This window comes from Epargyreus clarus, unplaced genomic scaffold (assembly GCF_041222505.1).
Source record: "Epargyreus clarus isolate Ecla_fem2 unplaced genomic scaffold, WU_Ecla_fem_2.2 ptg000011l, whole genome shotgun sequence".
NCBI classification, from domain to species: Eukaryota; Metazoa; Arthropoda; class Insecta; order Lepidoptera; family Hesperiidae; genus Epargyreus; species Epargyreus clarus.
The window spans coordinates 336,773-345,099 of record NW_027332219.1 but is presented as its reverse complement, the minus strand read 5'-3'; positions in this window follow the sequence as shown (position 1 = coordinate 345,099).

The window sequence follows — 8,327 nt, the reverse complement described above, 5'->3', positions numbered from 1 at the left end:
CAATATACACCTATAAGTTAAGTGTTTTGTAAGAACTTAAACAGGTGTTTATTTCTTTTGATAAAAGAGGTCGCTAGTTACAATTGTAAATTGAATTGCCAATTAATTAGTTATAATTACCGTTAGCGAAAATAATAAACGTTAAATAATTGACTAATTAAAATGAAATTAAACTGATATCGGAACTGAATGAATGACTTTCAAATTATCTGGAACTAATTAAGAAAATTTGTTTTCTTAGTAGGTACATAAGGTTTCTTTGCATTCCGTCTACCTATATAATTTATGCTTGTCTGTATGTATATATAAGCGATTTTCCGTCCGTATAAAGGCCATATTTATATTTCATTGCTTATTGTAAAAGATTTTTTAATATAATTCCATATGCCAAAGAATGTATATAAAGTACAATTACGAGCATAAACATAAAATGAAAAAATTGCATGAAAAAAATATTTTTTGAATTTTCGATTTAAATAATTTTTGACGAAATCACACCACTGAGTTTGTGTAATTTTAAGTTATTTTTTATAAAATTTAAAAATAAATGTATGTTAAGTCGAAACTAGTCTTAAGTCGTTTTGTTTATAATAAAAGATATTTTTTAATAATATATTTTATGAATCTCATTTGTTTTTTTTATAACCATCTCAAAAAATTCACAATCAAATCGGAATATTTAAGTTTAAACTAAATTAGGTAAACCTTGTAATTTCTATGCTCCATTTTAAAAGACTGATTTCAGTATTATAAGTCTCAAAAATTTGACAAAATACATATTACTAGCTGACCCGGCAAACGTCGAGTTGCCATATAAATAAAATAATGTTAAGGGTGAACAACCCTTATCACTTAGGGGTATGAAAAATAGATGGTAGGTGATTCTCAGGCCTACTGAAGAAGCACATAAAGTTTGGTGAAAATCGGTAAAGCCGTTTCAGAGGAGTACGGTAACTAACATTGTGACACGAGAATTTATCAGATTTTGTAAATTTTGTGTGGTAAGATTAAGTTTATCAAGTTTGAAGTAATTAAATAATCATTAAAAAAAATAGCAATAACAATTTGGCACTAATTGACCTAATGGTAGCTTGGATTGCTATACCGTTCAACAAGTAGACGGTACCTGGTTCAATCCCCGGTCAAACACTCTTCATGTAGAAAGAAACATTATTTCAACTTCGGCTTTCTAAGTAATAGTTGTTATATAAATGAAGGTATAGAAAATTAATCACCATTTGTTTTGACGGTAACCATATAGTGACGATGCCTACAAAAATACAGAATTTAATTTGTAAAACAATTTTAAATGGTGGTCAGTCAATTTAACTGTAATATACATTAAAGTGTATTAAAATGTAGGTATTGGTATCGTAACTGTATTGTTGTGGTTTGTGGTAGAGATACCTGTCCATTATGTTTCCAGAACAATTAATTGTTTATGAATTATACTAACGTCATAAGGGAAAAAATTAAGAAATAATTTAATTAAATACATACCTATAACATATTTTGAAGCTGGTAGAACCCTTTGCGGTTCGACTCCGGCGGCACCACCGCCACACCTATTTCTACCTAATAACAGCAGTGTTAAGCGCTGCTGTGTTCTAGTTTGAAGGGTGTGGTAAGGGAGATACTTTTTCGAGGCATTCCAGCTTAATTCACAGGGGTAGCGGCGCATCTGTGGCTGACCTCAGGTAGGAATATCTAATCCTATCTGGGGTAACAAATGTCCATGGGCGACAGTAAACACTTACCATCAGGTGGACTGCATGCTCGTCTGCCTATATTATAAGAAAGCTTAATCTTCAGGGGTAGCGGCATCTGTGGCAGACCTCTGGTAGGAATCTAAACCAATTAGTACCCCACAGTATAATCTAAAACGATTATAGATTATATTATTATTAGTTCAAATAATAGCTAAATTACTTCAAACACGAGGTTAGGTAAACGTGACTTTTAACCAAAATAACCAGGCACCGTGAAGATTTCGCTGACTTATTTCCAATAATAAATCTAAATAGACAACATAACTGTAACTGATGTCCAGAATCATGATATCTTATATGTATATAACATTCTCGTGTCACAATGATAATATAAATAAAAAAATATAAGGGCGAACAACCCTTATCACTTAGGGGTATGAATAATAGATAGTAGCCGATTCTCAGACCTACTGAATATGCATATAAAATTTGGTGAAAATCAGTAAAGCCGTTTCGGAGGAGTACAGAAACTAACATTGTGACACGAGAGTTTTATATATAAGATTATTCATTTTGACAGCATAGAGATTTTTTGACTTTTTGGTCATCTATTTAACGATAGACCACTTCACTATTTAAATAAAAAAGACTTGTTCAGTTCTGTTCATTTCAATGTATATTTTTAATGTTTTGATTATAGTGTCAATGTTTATTTATTTTTATGCTTATTGCATAAACTAAACTTAAATATTACCGAAGTAAAGGTCCTTCTCGGAAAACTCTTCTAATTTTTCTATCAAAATTTGTTCGGTCAGATAGTATAAACCTTTTATACAGAAACTAAACATTGTAACACTGAATTTTATACATTGATAATTTAATTACAAATCAGCAACCCGGATAGTGTACAGGATACTATAAAGAGATTAAACATTAGAACACTGAAATTTACACATCATCATCATCAACCTATTACTGTCCCACTGCTGGGCACGGGTCTCCTCTCAGAATGAGAAGGATTAGGCCATAGTCCACCGCGCTGGACAAGTGCGTATTGGTAGACTTGACATACCCTTGAGTTTTATTTTTTTTTAAATCTCTCAGGTATGCAGGTTTCCTCACGATGTTTTCCTTCACCGTTTAAGCAAGTGATAATTAATTTCTAATACAGAGGTGTCTGGGATTTGAACCTCGGACCCCTCGATCGAGAGGCCGCGTTTCTTAACCACTAGGCTATCACTGCGGTCAGAATTTTATACATTGATATTAACAAATACAGAAAATGTGTGTAGAAACCAATTACCTCCTTATCACAGACAGACACAACTTTGTTTATATAGCTACAAAGTTATTCAAGTCAACGTAAACTAGTTGTAAGAAACCGCCTATGTCGTACGCGCGAGGTCGACCAGATCGCATCGTAAATGGATAAATAACAGAGAATACAGCACAGAAGGTATTTGTTGATCGATCCGATGTTTTGCCTAATAGTTCGTTTCAAATTTGACAATTGTTGCGCAAGAAATTGTAAAATTTCGATTTGTGGAAGGGATAATGGGTAGATGAATTATTAAGATCGGGCGATAAGGCTGAGATAAACTCTGTAGTTGGGCTTTAGATTGCAAGTATCTTTTATTATTTTTTGACTTCTGAGTTTTTAAAGTTTTCCCCGATATAATTCATCTCATGCATGGAGTAGAAGGAATATTTACGAAGCCTACATACTTTAGAACGATTTAAAAATTTCTAAAAGGTGTGTGTCTATTAACCCGGACTTGGCCAGCACTGTGGACTAAGGACGAACTCTCCTCATTCTAAAAGAGATACCATCAATGTCCTTGTACATAATTATTTGACAGTAGTTACAAACAAATTATTCATAATAATATTTCAGTTGTCATTTGTTGCACTTCTGCGCTAAACGTCATACCTACTCTTTGCCGCGACCCAAATTTTACAGCTATTTGAGGTAAACAATACACAAATATTAACAAAATGCGTGGATCGTGACCACTCGTTGTGCCACCTATCCGCTAGATCGTGAACTAAGGTCATTTATGAACGAATTTATAGACTCCTAAATCACTGGTTTTAGATCAGTCAAACTGATGTTATGTTAAGTCACGCTAGAGAATGTTATTATTTGTTTTAATTAAGTTATATCGCTCATCTTGTAGAAAATACATATTTAATATATTTTTTTAAAGAAGTCACAGATAAACATTCAGTCCACCCGATGGCAAGTGGGTACTGTCGCTCATGGACATCTGTAATCAACCCCAGATAAGATCAGATATTCCTACCTGAGGTCGGCCACAGATGCGCCGCTACCCCTGAGGACTAAGCTGGAACGCCTCGGAAAAGTCTGTCTCCCTTACCACACCCTTCAAAAACGGAACAGAGCAGCGCCTAACACTGCTGTTATTAGGTAGAAATAGGTGCGTTTCTACCACCTTCAACATATTTATAACCAACTTCATATATGATAAGATCCGGGCCTAAGATTGTCCACAGATTCGTAATTTTAAGGACTATAAAAAGTTCCTACCCATTAGCAGTCTATTTCGTTAGTGTGTTTGTGTCTAAGGTTGTCGACCTAGGTCTAACGTCATCTAGACAAATGTTAGGTAATGAATTAGCATAATTCTGTTATGTCATACAAATGGGGGAGTTATGTACGGAATTTGACCCACTGTCCTTATGCAAATAGACGTAGTAATCATGTTTGTCCTGACGCCTCAGTTGTGGTTCTTTGCTGACTAAACGTTCTCTCGGAAGTCCAAGGTTCAATTTTATAGGGTTCCGCACCCAAAGGGTTTTTTTTATAATATAAGAGTAGCAGACGAGCATGCAGTCCACCTGATGGTAAGTGGCTACTGCCGCCCATGGACATCTGTAATCAACCCCAGATAGAATTAGGTATGACCTGAGGTCGATCACAGATGCGCCGCTACCCCTGAGGACTAAGCTGGAACGCCTCGAAAAAGTCTATCTCCCTTACCACACTCTTCAAAAGGAACACAGCAGCGCCTAACACTGCTGTTATTAGGTACAAATAGGTGTGGCGGTGGTGCCGCCGGAGTCGAACCGCAAAGGGTTCTACCATCTTCGATGTAGATAAGCGTTATTAATTAGTCTCAATATTACCGTGCTCAGTCTTAAACACTTCTTCATATTGTTACTATGGCACAGTTCTACTATGGCACAGTTCTTCTAATGTAGGTTACATTGAGTTTGTTGAAAAAATTTTGACAATGGAACACCTTTCCAAACACGAAAAGTAAATATTTCCTAAGCACTGCACTAATTATCAGAGAAAGTAATTATATTACTTAGAACAACTCGTACTTTTACTTTCTATTTTCTACACTTTCTTATGATAATGTAGGTACTATTCACGTTGAGGTAGATGACCTAGAACGCCTAGTAGGGCATATATCATAATTATGTTCATTCATTGAGTTGTGAATGAAATTGAAATTATTGTTTGAAATGTCGTGGTTTTGTAAGTATTTAGTGTTTGTCCCTGTAGTCTCGGGACTAGAATAGGGCTACGGTATCCCCTGTCTGTCGTAAGAGGCGACTAAAAGGCTTCAGGGGTTGCGGGCGGCAAGATTGGGAGGTCGAGCCGTCCGGTAAGCAGCGGTATGTGTGGTCGCATACCGTCGTAAACACCAGACAGTGTGGCGAGTCCTGGAGCTCGCCTGGGTGGAGCCCGAAGGTGCAACGCGTTCAGAGGACTCCTTTTGCGTTCCGTAGGAGACCCGGAGTCCTCTTGGCAACGTAGAGGACGGCCGCCGGGGGGTTTTAGTGCGGTAAGAATCCCACATAACCCTACGTCGCTCCCACGGCACGGGGTACCTTTTGAAGGTTTCCCCCTCGTAAACAAAAAAGAAAGTATTTAGTGTTGAAAGGTTTTTGTTTTTTATATGAGGACCCTTGATTTGGTTTTAGAATTATAGAAGTAGTGAACAAGCATGCAGTCCACCTGATGGTAAGTGGCTACTGCCGCCCATGGACATCCGTAATCAACCCCAGATAGGATTAGATTTTCCTACCTGAGGTCGGCCACAGATGCGCCGCTACTCCTAAGGACTAAGATGGAACGCATCCGAAAAGTATTTCTCCCTTACCACACATTTCAAACGCTGCTGTTATGAGATAGAAATAGGTGAGGTAGAAATACTTCTACGTTTAAACTATATTGGTTTTACTACCTTTATAATAGGTATGGCAGTGTTTTTTTGTTAGGTATAGAAATGTTATGCACCATTACTCAAATCGCATACTGGATCGACACTATTTAAGTAGGTACAAAATTTAAAAAAAAATTAAATACTATGAATGAAACCTTGTTATATGTCAATTATATTTTTAAATAGATAATCATGTATAATTTAAATCACGGAACAATACTAAGTTTTTTCTGTTCCGTGTATAAAATGAATTGGAATAATAACTTCGTATTAACAACGCCATCTAGTGACAACTATGTAATCAATAATTTCAACATATTTTTTTCTAAGATACCTTCGAAACAGGAAAACGGAAAACGTGTTTGTAGCACACACGTAAGGTAGCGCAGGTATAATATAAATATTTTTTATATGTAGCTTTTCCTTAAGTTTTCCACGTTGGCGATGTCACGTACCGACGTGATTCATAGAGGCCGTGATACGTAAAAAGTGTCTTCTGTTATATGCAAAAAGTGTGTTCTTTTTAGCCTGTACTAAAAAACGATAAAATCAAATCAAACCAATTCTTTTTTTTATTCAAAATTGGTTATTTACAGAACACTTTTTGAACGTCAATACAACTACCACCACTTCACAAGGTGTTTCGTTATGGAGAAGAAGCGGCGAAAGAAACTCCATAACACACATCTTTTAAAAAAATGTTTTTTACAACGTTAAACTTAACCTAATGGTACATATGGAGCTGGAACTACTTCAGACCACACCGTTTTGTCAGTCAAATGATCACTTAGTTTATATTACGCTTTTTTACATAGCGTTTGTTAAACGACATGTTTGAACTTTTTTCTGTGAGATTCAAATTATAGAAAGAAACTTTTTTCAAATCAAATCACTTTATTATGAAGTGCCTACTGGTTTTATAGGTAGCTTAATATAACTGAGTTTGTATTGAATATGTTTATTTTCATATATATTCCGGCTACATTATGGTTTTGAAGGTGGTAGAAGAAACCTTTGAGGTTCGACTCCAGCCGCACCACCGCCACACCTATTTCTGTTCAATAACAGCAGTGTTAAGCGCTGCTGTGTCCTGATTTAAGGGGTGAGGTAAGGGAGACGTACTTTTCCGAGGCATTCCAGCTTAGTCCTTAGGAGCGGCGCATCTACAATCAAACTAATCTTAACTGGGGTTAATTGCCATTTACCATCACGTGGGACTGCATGCTCGTCTGCTACTCAAATATTACAAAAAAAACATTGTACTATAGTAAACCTTCCAACTACTAAGCGCCACCTTAGGCGTAGCAAAGTGTGTGACTGATCTCTGGTAGAACTTAAATCTTACCTGGGATTGATTACAGATGTCAACGATCAGCAATGATTTCCTACCATCAGGACTGCATGTGTTGGGCATTTCTTTATTAAGCAACCAATTGCCTATTGACGGGTTTCCTTTCAAAATAAGAAACTTAGACCATAATCCGACATGCTGGCCAAATATGATTGTAAAACGACACCATAAGAAGTGTTTTATTTTTAGAATTTTTACCGTAGCTTTCATCGTGAAAGTGAGTAATTTTAATATGTACTAAAGATTATGGATTCGAATCCTAAATCTTTAATGTCTTTAGTATCAATGTACCATCGTTTAAAATAAAAATATACTGCGTTTATGTATAACAAAAACCACTGACGGTCATTCTAGATGAAGGTTTGATAAAAACATCACAATTGAATGGCCGCTATTACAATGAACTGTAAAAAATATGACACACTTATAGCAGATAATAGCTGTTTAATCACCTGGTTAATAGCGGCGTTATAGAGTTAGATTACAGTACCTATAAGTTAACTGGTTCATTCTATTGTAGGTAAATATATTTTTTTAACTGTGTGTTATAGTTTTTTTCGCCGTTTTCTCTATAACGAAACAGCTCTCGTAGTAGTTGTATTGACATTCAAAAAGTGCTTTGTAAAGGACTTATTTTGACTTAAAAATGATTTGATTTGATATATCTTTAGGTAGATATAGTACGTTTAACTAGGAATATTATGAAAACAAAAAATATTGTTTAAAAAAATAGCTATGTGGAAGTAACAATTTAGACGAGTCCAACGTCAAAATCCGTTAAATTAAGAATTGGACCAAAGTAAGACTTATCAAGACGTTGGTTTTCTCTATTTTTCTCTACGGCGTGGAAACTTGGACACTGCGAGCAAATGAAAGGCAAAAAATCAACGCCTTCGAAATGTGGTGCTGGCGGAGGATGCTCCGTATTCCGTAGACAGCAAAGAGGACAAACATCTCTATACTAAAGAAGCTGAAAGTAAAAACAAGGCTATCAACCATTTGCCTCCAAAGAATTCTTCTTACTTTGGCCATATAGCACGACGGGAAGATGACTGCCTGGAGAAGATCATG